Source organism: Dermochelys coriacea, chromosome 14, assembly GCF_009764565.3.
Source record: "Dermochelys coriacea isolate rDerCor1 chromosome 14, rDerCor1.pri.v4, whole genome shotgun sequence".
NCBI classification, from domain to species: Eukaryota; Metazoa; Chordata; order Testudines; family Dermochelyidae; genus Dermochelys; species Dermochelys coriacea.
Window position 1 is genome coordinate 12,799,833 of NC_050081.1, and position 16,045 is coordinate 12,815,877.

A 16,045-nucleotide genomic window follows, 5' to 3' on the forward strand; every position below is an offset into this window, starting at 1 on the left:
AAACCTTTCATGGTGACAAGCAGGTAGGCTAATTCCAGCAGTTAACAAGAATATCAGAGGAACAGTCGGGGGGGCCACCCCCCCCCCCCCCACTGTTCCTCTGATATTCTTGTTAACTGCTGGAATTAGCCTACCTGCTTGTCACCATGAAAGGTTTCCTCCCCCCCCCCCCCCGCTGCTGGTGATGGCTTATCTTAAGTGATCACTCTCCTTACAGTGTGTATGATAAACCCATTGTTTCATGTTCTCTCTGTGTGTGTACATAAATCTCTCCCCTGTTTTTTCCACCAAATGCATCCGATGAAGTGAGCTGTAGCTCACGAAAGCTTATGCTCTAATAAATTTGTTAGTCTCTAAGGTGCCACAAGTACTCCTTTTCTTTTTGCGAATACAGACTAACACAGCTGCTACTCTGATACCCAAGGGTATTAAGACAGCAGTTACCTCCCACAGGGAGGTATTAAAACAACATTGACTTAATGGCCAACTTACCATGCATCACTTGATCCAGTGCAGACATCTACTAACGTTCAAGCCAAATTCAAGCTACTCTGAATGCTCATTACAAAGTAAATACCTAGAACCAGAGAAAAACATGAAAAAAAATTACTTTGGGGTTGAGAAAGGTTCATGTTAGTTTCCCCACATAGTGCATAGAAATTGGGTAGTAACCCTTTAAAGAGTTTGTGAGCCCTCTAATGGCCCTCACTGTCTCATATTTCCATTTGTAGATAGTCTTGGGCCAGGTTGGTCTTGGAGAAATGCTTGCCACGATCTAAGGAGGCAACTATATCTTCTATTCTGGGTAAAGGATACTGATCTGGATGTAATGCTGGGTTAATGGAAACCTTGGCCAGTCACCACAGATACAGACATCCCCACTCTTTTTCATTACTGGCACTACGGCAGCATTCCATTTGCTCCAGTTAATCTTGGATATAATTCCAGAGTCCTTTAAGTTCTGATCTTCTGCCTCCACCTTTGACAGTATCACAAAAGGTAGCAGACAAGCGTTGCAAAATTTTGGAATTGTTCTGCTTTGTCCACATGATGCAGATATGCATGCACTGAATTTTGACCAGGTTTCAGGGGTGAAACATACTGCTAGGAGGAGTAATTAAAAATGTATGATGAGCAACAGATTTGGGATTCATATTCTATTTCTCTCTTTTTAATATAAAATCAGTCCATTAAATCCTTGTCTGTACTGTCATCTTTCACCTTAGAAGGAAGGCATTAATATTTAAAGAAATTTCAAGATTCATTTTAAGGTGTGTGAAGTACTCGAGATTTTCTGGTTATCAATCTGAGCCTAATCTAAAGTATCACATAAAAACAGTGCCATCTGCAGCAATAAATATGCTCTCAGAATAACTTCATTGTCACAATCAAGAAAGATAGGCCTCATTCTCAGATAGTATACTATAGCTGGTTCCTTTTTTCTGATACAAATACTGTTCATTTTATGTGCTGCCTTTGCATGCTTGCATACTTCTTTTGTAAGTGCATTTCAGCTTTTGTATATTATTTTGCACAACTTTCCTCTAGGGTCTCATGCCCACTGCCCAGATGGCGTCAAACTTCTAATTCTGTTTTCCCCTACACGCTTTTACCATGCTACCTTGGGTCTTCCAGGATTTTCCCTTTTTTTCACATGAAGCCTATTACATTGCCTTCTAGAATGGACCATTCTTTGGTTAAATAGCATATGCAGCCAGAGTCACTTGTCTCAACACTAATAGCCTCCTCAGTAGCACCAAGTCAATGTTATTTCAGTAAACACTGTGTTCCCACAATCAATTCCAATAGTTGTCATTTGTATCAATCTTCGGATATTTATTCTCTCTTCTCTCCCACTTTGTTCCTCAGGTGCATACTAAGCGTGAGCCTAACTGTGCAGCATACAGACTTCTAGCACAGATCATTCTATTCTGATTAACTGTATGTGAGCAGGTGACCAGACACACTTCATCTCTCAGACCATGATTCAGATTTAGATACATCTTCTATTAATTTTAATGGAAAAATATTCTAATTATGCTAGTCTGCTTTGAAGAAGGTCAACCTAGGTGTTTATTCTTCCATGAGAAATGCTTGTTTTCCTTAAAAGACATTTGCCCATGGAACAATCCTTCTTTCATATGCTCCATGAGTTTTACTTACAGTCTCATGTATGTGAAAGAACCATCCCACTTTTCGCCATCCATTTAACTCCTGTCTGCTCTCACATAGTTGCACTCTATTATGTACAACATGAACAACTGTATTTGGATGATTGGAGGCTTTTGTGCTTTCAGCAGCCAGATCCAAAGTCATTGTAACAACAAAGAATAAATCCAGCAAGAATGAGCTCATCATCTGTATATTACAACTATTTGTCAGACCTATAAATCTTACATTTGGGCAATCCTTGGCCAAGTTCTGTATTTGCTTACAAAGAGCTACCTGTTGACAAATTTGCCAAACAATACAACCACATTACAAAATGGTGAGGTTATGAGGCTACTGGAAATCCGAGAGAAGAGTTAGTTGAAAGCTAAGATGTACATGTGTCTCCATAGGATGTTTAAGAATGGAAATGGCTAATTATCTTTGGTGGAAATTTGCGGTTATATCCAGTGATGAACTGTCAAAATCTGAAGAACCAGTTCCTTCAGTCACTTCAGGTCTTCAGTAGCACTGAAGGACATGCTGCCAAAGTGCCACTGAAGACCCAGAGCGACAGAGGGACCCGCCGCCAAAGTGCTGTCGGGTGAGTAAAAATTAAAAAGGGATTCTCAGCCAGGGGAGCCTCCCCAGCCGGGAGCTCAGACGGGCTGGACAGGACAGTCTTGCAGGCTGGATGTGGCCCGTGGGCTGGAGTTTGCCCACCCCTTTAACAACTGGTTCTAAACCGGCTTCAAAATTTAACAATCAGTTCGCACAAACCGGCTCCAGCTCACCACTGGTCTGGAAACTTTAAACCAACGATAGAAAGCAAAAAGCAACTTTTTAGCAACATTCATGTTAAAAAACAGGCAACTGGCAACTCTAAGTGGCAATATCACAAGGGCCTGGATCAACAACCAGGTGTCCTACAATATGTCATCATTATTAGGGCAGTAAATGAGTTTTCAAAGCTACTGGATATCAGAAGACAATAATATGCTATGAAGAGTTTTATATACATTTTCCAACACAAAAACATTATTCTCTGTAACAGTTGAGGTTATTCATGTACCACATCTACCAGCCCAAATAGTAAAAAAACCCAATGAAATCCAATTAAGGAATATAAAACACAGAAACAGCAACAGCTCAACAATTTATAGAAAACGTAGGATTCATCCAGCTCTATTTCAGCATGCATATTATCCAGCACAAACATATGCAACCACTCCACGAAAATTAATTAAAAGATGGTGTATATTTTGGAAAGGCACAAAGTGTTCTTCAAGTGAAACAAAGAGGCTGAATCATACTTTAAAGTGAAAAACTAAACATAACCTTAACTGAAACATCTTCATAATACATACAACATAAAAGAGAAAAATGGATTAATGGAGGTGACAGCTTCGGCTTAAATGGAATTTAACAAAAAGTTGAAGTTTAGATCTTCTTCCCAGCAAAAAAAATGCACATTTGTTTGTTTCCCTTAATCTGAGAATTCATTGTATACCTCCATTAGCAGCAATGCCAACAGCACTTTTGCTGCAGACCATTTGGTGAAAAGAAATTTACTCAACATTACTCAAATAACCACCTTAGATTTCAGTATCTGCATTAACACTGTATCATCTTGGTGATGAATACTTTGTCTACACAGAAGCTTTTTAAGATTAGGAGCTTAATGAATTATTACCAGAATTCCTGTCTACTCTTCCCCCTTCCCCCGTTCTTGGGAAATTGATGAGTCTGAACATTTTTAGCTCCAGGTATTATTTGCACACTAAAAATGAATGCAAAAATTCTTGGGTGTCTATATTTACACACCTAAAGCGATATTAAGGCACACATAAAATCAGGTCACTTTCATTTAAGATGCTGAGCAATCAGTGGGGAAGGTCTCACTTCACAGTGTTCTTGTTTCCAGTCTTTCTGCAGATTCATGAAAACAACTCTGTACGTAATCTGATGATGAGAGAGAAAGAACAATCTTCAGAGGTTAGTAACATTGCTTAATACACTGCTGAAAGGTGCTTTGATACTATGGTGAGGAAGGCAGTACAAGGATCTACATAAAATAGAATAAAATCCCAGCATAAAGAGAAATAATCAGACCTAATTGTTAATTAAGAAATTGAAGTGGCTGCCTATAGGTCAGACTTTGCTGCGGTTAAGAAGTGTATCAATGTTTAAATTTCAAAAAATCTGATTTTTTCTAGATGGAGGTCAAAAACATTTTTTGTTGCAAAGAAGCCATTTTAAAATAAGTATTCTTCTCAGGCCCTACGCTACCAGCACTCCCAGCTATCTTAGAGACACCACTGACTTCCTGAGGAAACTACGATCCATCAGTGATCTTCCTGAAAACACCATCCAAGCCACTATGGATGTAGAAGCCCTCTACACCAACATTCCACACAAAGATGGACTACAAGCCGTCAGGAACAGTATCCTCGATAATGTCATAGCAAACCTGGTGGCTGAACTTTGTGACTTTGTCCTCACCCATAGCTATTTCACATTTGGGGACAACGTATACCTTCAAATCAGCAGCACTGCTATGCGTATCCACATGGCCCCACAGTATGCCAACATTTTTATGGCTGACTTAGAACAACGCTTCCTCAGCTCTCGTCCCCTAATGCCCCTACTCTGCTTGCGCTACATTGATGCCATCTTCATCATCTGGACCCATGGAAAAGAAGCCCTTGAGGAATTCCACCAGGATTTCAACAATTTCCATCCATTCTTACAACTACAATACCCATCTTCTGAAGTGAAGAAACAGATTGAAAGAGCTAGAAGAGTACCCAGAAGTTACCTACTACAGGACTGGCCCAATAAAGAAAATAACTGAACGCCACTAGCCATCACCTTCAGCCCCCAACTAAAACCTCTCCAACGCATCATCAAGGATCTACAACCTATCCTGAAGGACGACCCATCACTCTCACAGATCTTGGGAGACAGGCCAGTCCTTGCTTACAGACAGCCTCCCAACCTGAAGCAAATACTCACCAGCAACCACACACCACACAACAGAACCATTAACCCAGGAACCAATCCTTGCAACAAAGCCCGTTGCCAACTGTGTCCACATATCTATTCAGGGGATACCATCATAGGGCCTAATCACATCAGCCACACTATCAGAGGCTCGTTCACCTGCGCATCTACCAATGTGATATATGCCATCATGTGCCAGCAATGCCCCTCTGCCATGTACATTAGCCAAACTGGACAGTCTCTATGTAAAAGAATAAATGGATACAAATCAGACGTCAAGAATTATAACATTCAAAAACCAGTCGGAGAACACTTCAATTTCTTTGGTCACTCGATTACAGACCTAAAAGTGGCAATTCTTCAACAAAAAAACTTCAAAAACAGACTCCAACAAGAGACTGCTGAATTGGAATTAATTTGCAAACTGGATACAATTAACTTAGGCTTGAATAAAGACTGGGAGTGGATGTGTCATTACACAAAGTAAAACTATTTTCCCCTATTTACCCCCCCACACACACACACACAGTTCCTCATATGTTCTTGTCAACTGCTGGAAATGGCCCATCTTGATTATCACTACAAAAAGGTTCCCACCCCCACTCTCCTGCTGATAATAGCTCACCTTACCTGATCACTTTTGTTACAGTGTGTATGGTAATACCCATTGTTTCATGTTCTCTGTGTATATAAATCTCCCCACTGTATTTTCCACTGCATGCATCTGATGAAGTGAGCTGTAGCTCACGAAAGCTTATGTTCAAATAAATTTGTTAGTCTCTAAGGTGCCATAAGTACTCCTATTCTCCATATAGTGTACCTGATCTTAGATTTTGTGTGCCTAATTTCAGCCGGTAGCTAAAATCTCCAAGATGAGGATGGATAAGGAATACAGGATAATCCCTGGAGTGTCTTGCACTTTGAAGGCTACATTATGCTTGATACAGTTTTCGTCCACCTCTTTCTGACAGAGATCATGGAAATCAGAGCAGTTCTTAAGCCTTAGCTGCTGCTCTGTCTTTGCACCATGTTACTCTGTGAGCTCCATAGGTCACCCCAGTGACCTCAGAAGATCCTTACCAGTATACCAAACATTGCAGTTAGCATGAGGAATTGGGGAGGGTGAAAGAGATGGTACGTAGTATGACGATGATTGTTGGAAGGGATAGAAACAATCAGTATATGAGAGACAGCAAACAATTAGTTACTGTATTAATCACCTAGCTGCTATGGAAGACTGTTCTTTTACCATTGTGATAAATTAGATCCAGGACTTTCTAATGTCCCATGGGTTCAGAAACCTCCCATGGCAGCCCTGTGTGTAACAATTCTTTTATAACCTAATTATACATCTGCCATAGAAATATGACTTTACATTATAAAACTAAAATAATTGCAGAGTGTTGCCCACAAAAGAAACAGACACCCCCGCCCCACCATCACCATTATCTGAACACAGTGCAGGAAGAAAAAATAAAAGTCACATTTGATTTTAAATAAATCACCTCCAAGTATGGGGTTTTCTTGCTTAAAAAAGGCCCCTATTAATACAATTTTTAAAAAGCACAAAATTTGACCCCCATCACATTTTCCTTAGATCACTGTCCAGATTCACATCTTATAAAGTTGTCTTTTATATTTGTATGGCCATTTCAATAAAACAGTTTTTCTAATCCTTGCTTCCTGGCCAGGCCTATTTCCAGGGACCTTTGAAAGCTTAGAAAAAATACCTACAGAGCAGAAAAAAGCATATAATCACTCACATCTTTGAGAAATAATTGTTTTTGGGCAGGGAGATGCATTGAGAGAAGGAAGAGGAAAAGTTATTCCCTTCACTGCCTGCTTCTGATGGGGGGGTCCCTTCGAAGCATGCTGCTTATTCTCTCCTCCTTGAAAGCTATTTCTGGCCCCAGAGGAAGCTTTGAAATGCCATTTTGGGTTTGGAATTTTTTTAGTGCTCTCTCTATATGTGGCGGCCATCATTATTCTATCACTACATTTAATTAACATTTTACAATCCACATTAAAAGTGCAGGAGTATTTAATTAGCTTGACGCTTTAAAAAAAAAGTCAGTTGAGGGGGAAGAAATCAGTGAAATATTCAGGGGTACATTAATGGCCTTCTATAAAAACAGAAAGGATTTTTCTCACAACCTTATTGAAAAGCAGATCCTAAAATGTCCCATACAAATCAGGTGAATAGAGCAAAGACTACAATCAGATTAATTTTTTTCCCCATTTGCCACAGCTGTTCCATGGTTGATATGAAGTGGGTCACACTGGATACATAACTATATCACAAAACCTTTCTAGCAGACTCCTTTCCTGGCAGCCTCAAGCAGACATACTAAGCATTATGATACACTAACGGCCTAAGGAGAGTTAATTACTGTCTCACACCTAGAGGACTCCGTGGATCAGGACCTAGGCACATTGATGGAACACAGAGCATATGGGGAGGAGACAGTGGAACTTGCATTGCCACTGAATAAGTGTTGTATATATGTTCTATGCATAAATGGAGCTTTTCAAGCAGGTACATTTTACCAGCACCTGATGCCTGATCTTGCACCACTGAAGAAAAAGTGAGTGTTGCCATTAGTTTCTATGAGACGACTGGTCCCTAAATTTACAAACAGTAGGAGGAGTGGGAGAAAATTCTCAATAGATTTTCCGAGTCCTGTTTATCTGCTGTAATATTATTTAATTAATATGATCCCTTACTAATAAACAAATTATTCTTAAAATGCACATGAGCAATCCCATTTCTTCTTCATAGTAGTTCCACAAATGATCCATCTTGCTATTTTTATGAATCAAAAATAGTAACATTTTAAAAACATTGTACATTGATATCCTCTCTTGTTTACCTTCAGCAAAAGTTTGTTTTCCTCCCCTGCTCTTTTGAGCTTTCTTTAAATTCCTTTTTAATAAATCAAAACTTCCCTTGCTACCTCTGCTGCTTATCACATGAAAGATAAGGAGAGTTCATTGCATCTCTCCTGTCATTTCCTTTCGTGGGTGTTTAACCTCTTGAGTACATACACTCCTGTGCTTATTCTTCTCAGGTAACTTGTTATTTCATCAGTTTCCAAAAATTCCCATCTGCTCTCCTGTCTGCTTTCCACAGTTCACTATTTCATATTCTTTAACTGAATGTTGGTCATTAAGCCCGATTTCCTTTATATTTTTATGACCTATATTTTACTTGCAAAATTTCATTCTAAACTTACTTTTGAGGTCTAACAAACAGGGCAACTTCAAAAAGAAAACAGGAAGAACCCATGATTCAATGTTCAACAGGTGCTCAAGGTGCAAAATTCAAATCTGGAGTTTAAACATCTCAAAGGCTCAGACAGAACAAATCACATTTGGCTGGGGTTCATTGCCCAAGAGCAGTAATCAATGAGCAAAGATCCTTTCAATGTTCATCTGCTTATAGCAAATCTATGTGGGACTTACGTGTCCCCACATTGCCGTAGTAATTGAGCACCTTGCAAAAATTAATGAATTTATCCTCACAACTCTGCGAGATGAGGAGGTCAACTAGAGAAAAAATAAGTGACTTGCCCAAGGTCACATGGGAAGTCTGTGTCAGAGCAGGAAACTGTACTCATCTCTCTTGAATCCCAAATTCACTGCATTAAACAACATGACCATCCTCCTCCCCATGTTTAAGGCTTCAAAAACCAGGCGGCGGGGTAAGGAGAAATCAAGTCCGAGATTTTCAAAAGTGATTCATGATTTTGAGAGCCCACCCTAATGTGTCTTATAGGGCCTTATTTTCAGAGGGCAGGGAGATCCGCATTCTATGAAAAATCAGACTCTTTTAAGGTATCAGAAGTTGGGCTTGCAAAATCACAAATCACTTTTGAAAATCTCAGCCAAGGTCTCTGTAAATATAAAATAAACCTGACTACTGTACCCAAATATTACTCATAACCCATAATCACTCCTTGAGAGATGATGCAGGCTGAGTGCTGCTATTAGAAGCAGAGGCTGAGATTAAATTCTGGCAAGGCATTTGGTAGGAGGAAGCAGCCCTCCTGCTCTAGCCTCAAGGTCACAGACATGGAACATATCCCACTGTTCATACAGGATTAGAGAAGCTGACACTGAACAGCAAGAATAAACTTCACCAAAAGAGAAACATATTGGTATCACACCCTTCAGACATTGGCTCTGAAAGGCTTAAGTGAAGAGATGGATTTCCCACTAAGGCAAAATTGTTTTCTCGAGCAACAAGAAAATATCCTGAAGGCTTCTGTTTTCAGTCATCTGTGATATATATGGAGATATCTCGCATCACTAGCATTAGGGAAGCAGGGTTTGGTCCTGTTATAAGGAGAAGAGAGGGAAAGACTGGGCAGTTTGCCAAGTCCAGCATCTGCCAGTACTACTGTTTTTTTTTTTAAAGGAAATAAAAAGTATTCCTTAAGTTATAGACATTGTCGTCTGAGACTCTTGCTACTGTTATGCATTTCTGTGAGAAGGATTGCCATGCTCCCAGTGTCAAGGCAAGTGCTGATGTTTCAATTAAAGCTTTTAAATCTTGTGTCTCCAGAAAAGTTCAATATTGCTGTCACTAATCTCTCTTCTCCAGCATGCTCCCAGAGTTTGATAGGTCTGACCTTCAATCTTTCTTTGCTTCCCTCACTTTCTCTCCTTATGGTTCTGTATATATTCACTTTGGCAAAAGTTCACATCCTCAATTTTCCCCTGAGATTTAATAGCCAAAACCTTCTTCAGCATTACAACTCAGACCTCATCACTGCAAAGTTTTATATTCCTGGTGCTGAATCTGGAGGTTGAATAGCGTTCCCTGGTTTGTTCTGAGATAAGCATTGAACAACTTCTGTAACAAGAAAGGAGTCTGCTAAGGAAACACGTCAGTGCTACAAAACACTCAGACAGGCAGCAGTATATATTAGGTGACTCTTAGCACTCAGGAATGGTGTCAGATGATCAGAACTGGAGACTGAAGCCCCTCTATCTACAAATCAGATTCACAACAAGCAAGAGAAATACAAGTTTCCTGTGCTTAGTGACAGGTTTCAGAGTAGCAGCCGTCTTGGTCTGTAGCCGCAAAAAGAAAAGAAAGACTTGGGGCACCTTAGAGACTAACAAATTTATTTGAGCATAAGCTTTTGTGAGCTACAGCATGCATCCAATGAAGTGAGCTGTAGCTCACGAAAGCTTATGCTCACATAAATTTGTTAGTCTCTAAGGTGCCACAAGTCCTCCTTTTCTTCCTGTGCTTACTGTCACTCTAACATGCCTCACCCCAATCTTGTTGAATGGATGCAAGACCAGCTCACCATCCTATCCAGTCAGTCTTTGGGTCTCTCTGAGGAAACTACTAAGAAAGATGTCCAGATATGATGGAGATGCAAGTCCATTGGAAACTAGACTGAAATCCTTCCACACATTTCACATATACCTGAATCCCATTCTGGGTTTCATTTAAGTGGCAATCACCACCAAGCAAAAAAGGCACTAATGGTCTGGATTTGGAAGGATACGGTATTTGCTTTAATAAATGAACCACTTTGAGACAAGATTTATATTACACCAAATTTAAAAACAATTTAACAAAGTATTAACTTCTCCAATGGCATACAATAGAAAGAGAAGAGTCAGAGAGATCAACTAACAGAGACAGTCACTGAGATGTGAAGAGTCAAGGCTATTGGTAGCACTAGTATTAAACAATGTAAAAAGGAACCTAGGGATAGCCAAAGCACTAACCAGAGTAAAGCAACAGTCAAACCAAAGATATAGCCAGTTATATTGCTGAATTGTTCTTAAATACTAAATAGCTCTCACTTGCTTTTTATTTAATTGATTTTTGTGTCTTGAGCACAGCCACACCTGTCGTATTCTTCTAGTAACTTCTTTCCACAACATTATCTCTGTAAACAGTTAAACATGAGGGAGATGCATCCTCAGCACGTTTTTCTGGTAGATACATTGTGCTCAGCATTTCTGCTATAGTATGTTTATTTGTGATTCCTTGCATTAGTAAGTATGAAGTTCCCAGATCAGTAATTGTCTGGTATTCACCAGTCCAGCTGTTTGTTTGGTTTTTTTTAATATATATTTTAGAGATGAGGGAGAAAATTTTGAGTTCCATATGTCTCCAGCAGAACAGTAATGATTTATAACGAGCATCTCTGGCCAGTCTACAGTCTTTACTCATTGGAGTAGTCCAGTTGTGTAAGGATAGCAGATTTGGGCACTTAATCTGTAGAAAGAAACCCTGTTTTACAAATAAATATTTTAACTGTAGAAGAGGTAATGTAGATGTCATGTCTTACCAAATAAATTCTAATGGTGTTTATATTAGTGAAGATTAATTATTAAAGTATTAAGAACCTGAAGCAACATAGGTTTTAAATAAAGGTATGAGCACTGGGTATTTATTTTCACATTCTGAAGGAAGTCTCTCTGGTGGGTAAGGGACCTGAAGCATGTCATAACTTCTATGTATTTTTATTAATACAATAAGTCTATAACTATATGATACACTAAAGGTATCCCTGCGATACTGCTGAATACACAGAGTGATACTCAATAACAAATTAGTACTGCAGCCAACATTTACTGGTCTTTAAAGGTTTCAGTAAATATGACTGAAGGGTAAAACATTTTTAAAAGATGCTGTAGCTAGAGTGACATGTTTAAGGCATTTTTGAAAGCCTTCTGTATTGCTGCTATTGACTACTTGAGAAAATAAACCACAATTTGGAAGGACTTGATTATACAAGCTGCTAAACGACTGCATCTTTTAGGATCAAGCCTCAAAATTTAAAATTGTAAGTAGCAGGCTATGGTATCCTAAAAGGCAAGCAACAGTTGTACTGTAAATATCACTCATGACCAGTATACTGCCAGCTAAAAAACGCCATATTTCCTAGTGAACTTCCCTTTCAAATCAGAATATTTTGGCAACTAACATTCCACCATGTGTTAAAGGAACATGAGTGCTGAAGTGGCAGACCAAATCTGTCTGTTATATTTGAAAATACCAGGAAGATTAAATAAAGACTCCCATGACTTTCCGAGCTTTTAATCTCACTTTTAAATTCTTTATCTTTACCCCATGTGACACCAAACATACAAAAGCTATACATACCTGTCTTCTTAAAAACTTAAAATTTAAACTTATTACAGGAGATTATATTTCTTACAAAACTCCATCTTCCATGCAAGTGTGAAATATAAACGTCTGTTCTGATCCCAGACAAATATATTTGTATATTTGTATTCTGATGTGACAAACTGGGAAATATCTGTATTATTTATGACTATGGTGCATGCCTCTGGGTATTTGTTATGACAGGTTACTTGCTATGAAGTTAGACCAAAAAGCATTGTTAAAGGAACCAAACAGGAAAGGTAAAACAATGGCCTAGATAAAGACCATCCCATAAATACAATAACCAGGTATGGCTTTGTCTACACTGGAACTTTGTCAACAAAACTTTTGTCATTCAGGGGTGTTAAAAAACAAACAACCCCAAACAACAAAAGTTTTACTGACGAAAAGCGTCTGGGCACAGTGCTTTTTCTGCGTAGTGTAGACAAAGCCTATATAACCATGAAGAGAGACTCCCTGACCCCAACTCTAGTGACATAGCTGTTTTGCCAAAGCTGAGAAGTACAAGATCAAAAAGAACACCGAAGCCTCGTCTACACCTAAAACTTAGGTTGACATAGCTATGTTTTAGGGTGTGAAAAATTCACACCCCTGAGGCACATAGCCAACCTAAGCCCTGGTATAGACATGCTAGGTGAATGGAAGAATTCTTCTGCCAGCCTAGCTATCGCCTCTTGGGAAGAGAATTTACTACAGCAATGGAAAAACCCCTTCCATCACACTAGGAAGTGTCTACGCAACAGTGGTGCCACTGTAGCACCTGTAGTGTAGACAAGACCCTGGGCCTAGGAAAGGGAGGGGACTTGGTTGAGCTAAAAGAGTTTGCTATGGGAGCATCAACAAAAGCTGACAGGCTGGCAAAGAGACACACAGAGACAGAAATATGCTGTGAGCAGGACAGTCTGTTTCTCCCAGCCAGAGACAGGAGTTAGCTGGGCTGAAGCAAAATTACTTCTTAATCTTTCCTTACCAGTTTTTGTAAAGCAGATTTATGCCCTCTGTTTTATGTGCTTTCTCCTTTGGGGTGGGAATGAATAAACAATGCTTGTTTTGAACATGCTGGTTTTGAGTCACAGCAGGACTGTGGCCCTACCCTCCTGTTCAGCCTCTTTCCCCCAAGGCCCCGCCCGCTGCTCTCATGGGGAAGATGGGGTGGAGAGGAACGAGCAACGGGCGGGCAAGGGGGAGCGAGCAGAGAGGAGCAAGCAGGGAGGGGCAGAAAGGAGTGAGCTGTGGACAGGGCAGACAGGTCCCCAGTCTGGGCACCTGGCCCCTTCTGAGTGTGGGCCCAGCGCCATGTTGCCATTGGCACCATTGTAAACCCAGTACTGAATCTCAGTGGTCAGCTCACTAGCTGCAGGTCCCCAGAGTGAAAGGGCTAGGCCAGCAGTGATTCTCAAACTTTTGTACTGGTGATCCCTTTCATGTAGCAAGCCCCTGAGTGCGACCCCCCCTTAAATATATTTAAAAGTGTTTTTAATTTAGAACTCCATTATAAATGCTGGAGGCAAAGCGGGGTTTGGGGTGGAGGGTGACAGTTCATGACCCCCCATATAATAACCTCACCACCCCAAGGGGTCCTGACCCCCAGTTTGAGAACCCCTGGACTAGGGCATGTTGCATTAACACAATTGGGAAAGAGGGGCTGCAGCTCAGAAATGCAAAGTGTGTTTGGACAGCCTGGTTCCATTCAGAGCTAGATGCAGGAAAAGCCTTTTACCTAGAGAGTGTACTTGAAGAAGCGGTATAAGGCATGGTTCACTCTGTAATATATCTGACATCTGATATCACCTAAAAGATTTATTCCAGCCTTCCTGAAAATGGTATTTAACTCTTTGGAGACTGCTGACATAAAAGCATCCTCTTAAGCATGTGTTGGCTGCCCCCCCCTTTTTTTTTTTTAACTTTGGTTCCCCATCCAGATAAAATGGGAGGGAAGTGTATGAGTATACATTTTGACTATATCTCTTTACATTGTGTAAGGGCATGCCTTTATTTCAGAGGAACAAGGGGGACCCCTTAGGATAATCAGGTGGTTATCTAGAGTACCACAAAGTATGAGGACCACTTATATTATACTGGGATTCCCAGAGTCACTCACTAATAGGTTAATCTCAAACACCAGAGTTGGCAATTATACAGACCCTACTCCAAAAGGTGTCCCTGTGTCTTGCAGGTGCAGTGGGTCGTAGGTAGAGATAGGCCTGTATCTAAACTTCTCTCCAGTGTTTGGGATTTGTGCTTACCCCTAGTTCTGGGGCACATTTGGGAATTTAAAATACTCACTGAAAGGAACTGATCAGAAATGGCTGTGTTCTTCTTAAAGGGGAAATTACACATAGAAGAAAATCAGCTGGGTGGCTGAGCTAGGAATGTTGTTATGGAAAGGGAGTGATGCAAGGGGTAGAGGAAAAGACACTAAATCCTTTCTCCACTTAGGGAATTAGTATCATCCAGGGCCGTTCTTGTCTGATATATATCACATGTAGACCTATCCTACAACTCTTATTCACCTACATAGCTCATTGAACTCAATAGGACTGTTCAAGGACCGTCTGGGCGAGTTAGAGTTGCATGATTGGGTCCCCATGCAGGTGTCACATTCCAGAACCTGTAATTTGATTCAATGCTTGAAAAGGCCACATAACCCCAGTTGCTATGTGCATGCAATGAGGATAGCTTGAGGGTTAGATGGAGATGCTGGAGACAAATCTGTCCCATGCTCACTGCTCAAGCTAAAGCTGTCTTAAAATAATCGCAATGCAAAAAACAGGGAGTTCAACTATATTTTTGCTGCAGCTGATGGTTCAATATTTTTCCCACGGTTGTATGAAAACCACATAGGTCTGAATTGGACTATTTTTAGTTTGTGACAGAAAATCTTTTATAATTCTCTTTTCATTTTAAAAAAATAGTGATGGGATTGCAGGGTGAAAGGAGATCTGGGGAATTCCTAGAATGCAGGAAGTGAGTTCACACACATAGTTCTGTTCACCATTTGCTCCCTATGAAAAGGTTGCATTGGTGGCATTTATCATCATCCAGCATCTAATCGATGGTAACACAAAACATTTCATTATATTTATCAATTAACTTTCATATTCTCTGCCTCCCTCAAATACTGGATGTAATCACCCTGGACACCAACGTGTGGTAATTTACCTGCTCAACGTGATTTATCACTTCACTTACATTAGCAAGGAAACCCACAGCAAGGCTGGCAGTACCTGCCAGAATCTCCAGCAGCCATTATATGCCCATCTACACACCTGGAATGACATCCCAACCCTAAGTGCCCTGTCACCAACCATGAGGAAGTTTCTCCTCAGTCACAGCAACATGATGCTAACTGGCTGAATGCATCCCTGCAATGAAGCGGTTATGTGCATTAGAGCAGTTACTCCTATGTATAATACATGAGGTGAGCAAATTACCCACTACTGAAAGAAAATCCTTCATCATAGAGAATAGCTATCTTTTTGTTTTCCCAGCAGCAGCCCTAACAAGAACTGAACTTCTGGCTCCCAGGTAAGAAAACAGTCATGATGAAAAGCTATCATGCCATATTTCCCAGGATATTTCACTCCTGCTCCCCCTGTAGTCTAGTTTTATACTTAACACTCACAGCACTTTCTATATGAGGATCTCAAACACTTTAGAAATATCAGTGAATTAAGGCTTACCACTTCTGCAGTATCCTTATGTGCATCCTTCCACAAAACAGGGGGTTGATAT

General features: G+C 40.2%; 1 long non-coding RNA gene across 1 annotated transcript in view; it reads right to left on the bottom strand.

Moving 5' to 3' along the window:
* LOC122456587 overlaps nucleotides 1-16,045 on the bottom strand; it is a 177,169-nt gene that overhangs the window by 34,319 nt on the left and 126,805 nt on the right. The window contains exon 7 of the long non-coding RNA XR_006275534.1: nucleotides 493-577. This is a non-coding gene — a long non-coding RNA (uncharacterized LOC122456587). The remainder of the gene's footprint in view (nucleotides 1-492; nucleotides 578-16,045) is intronic.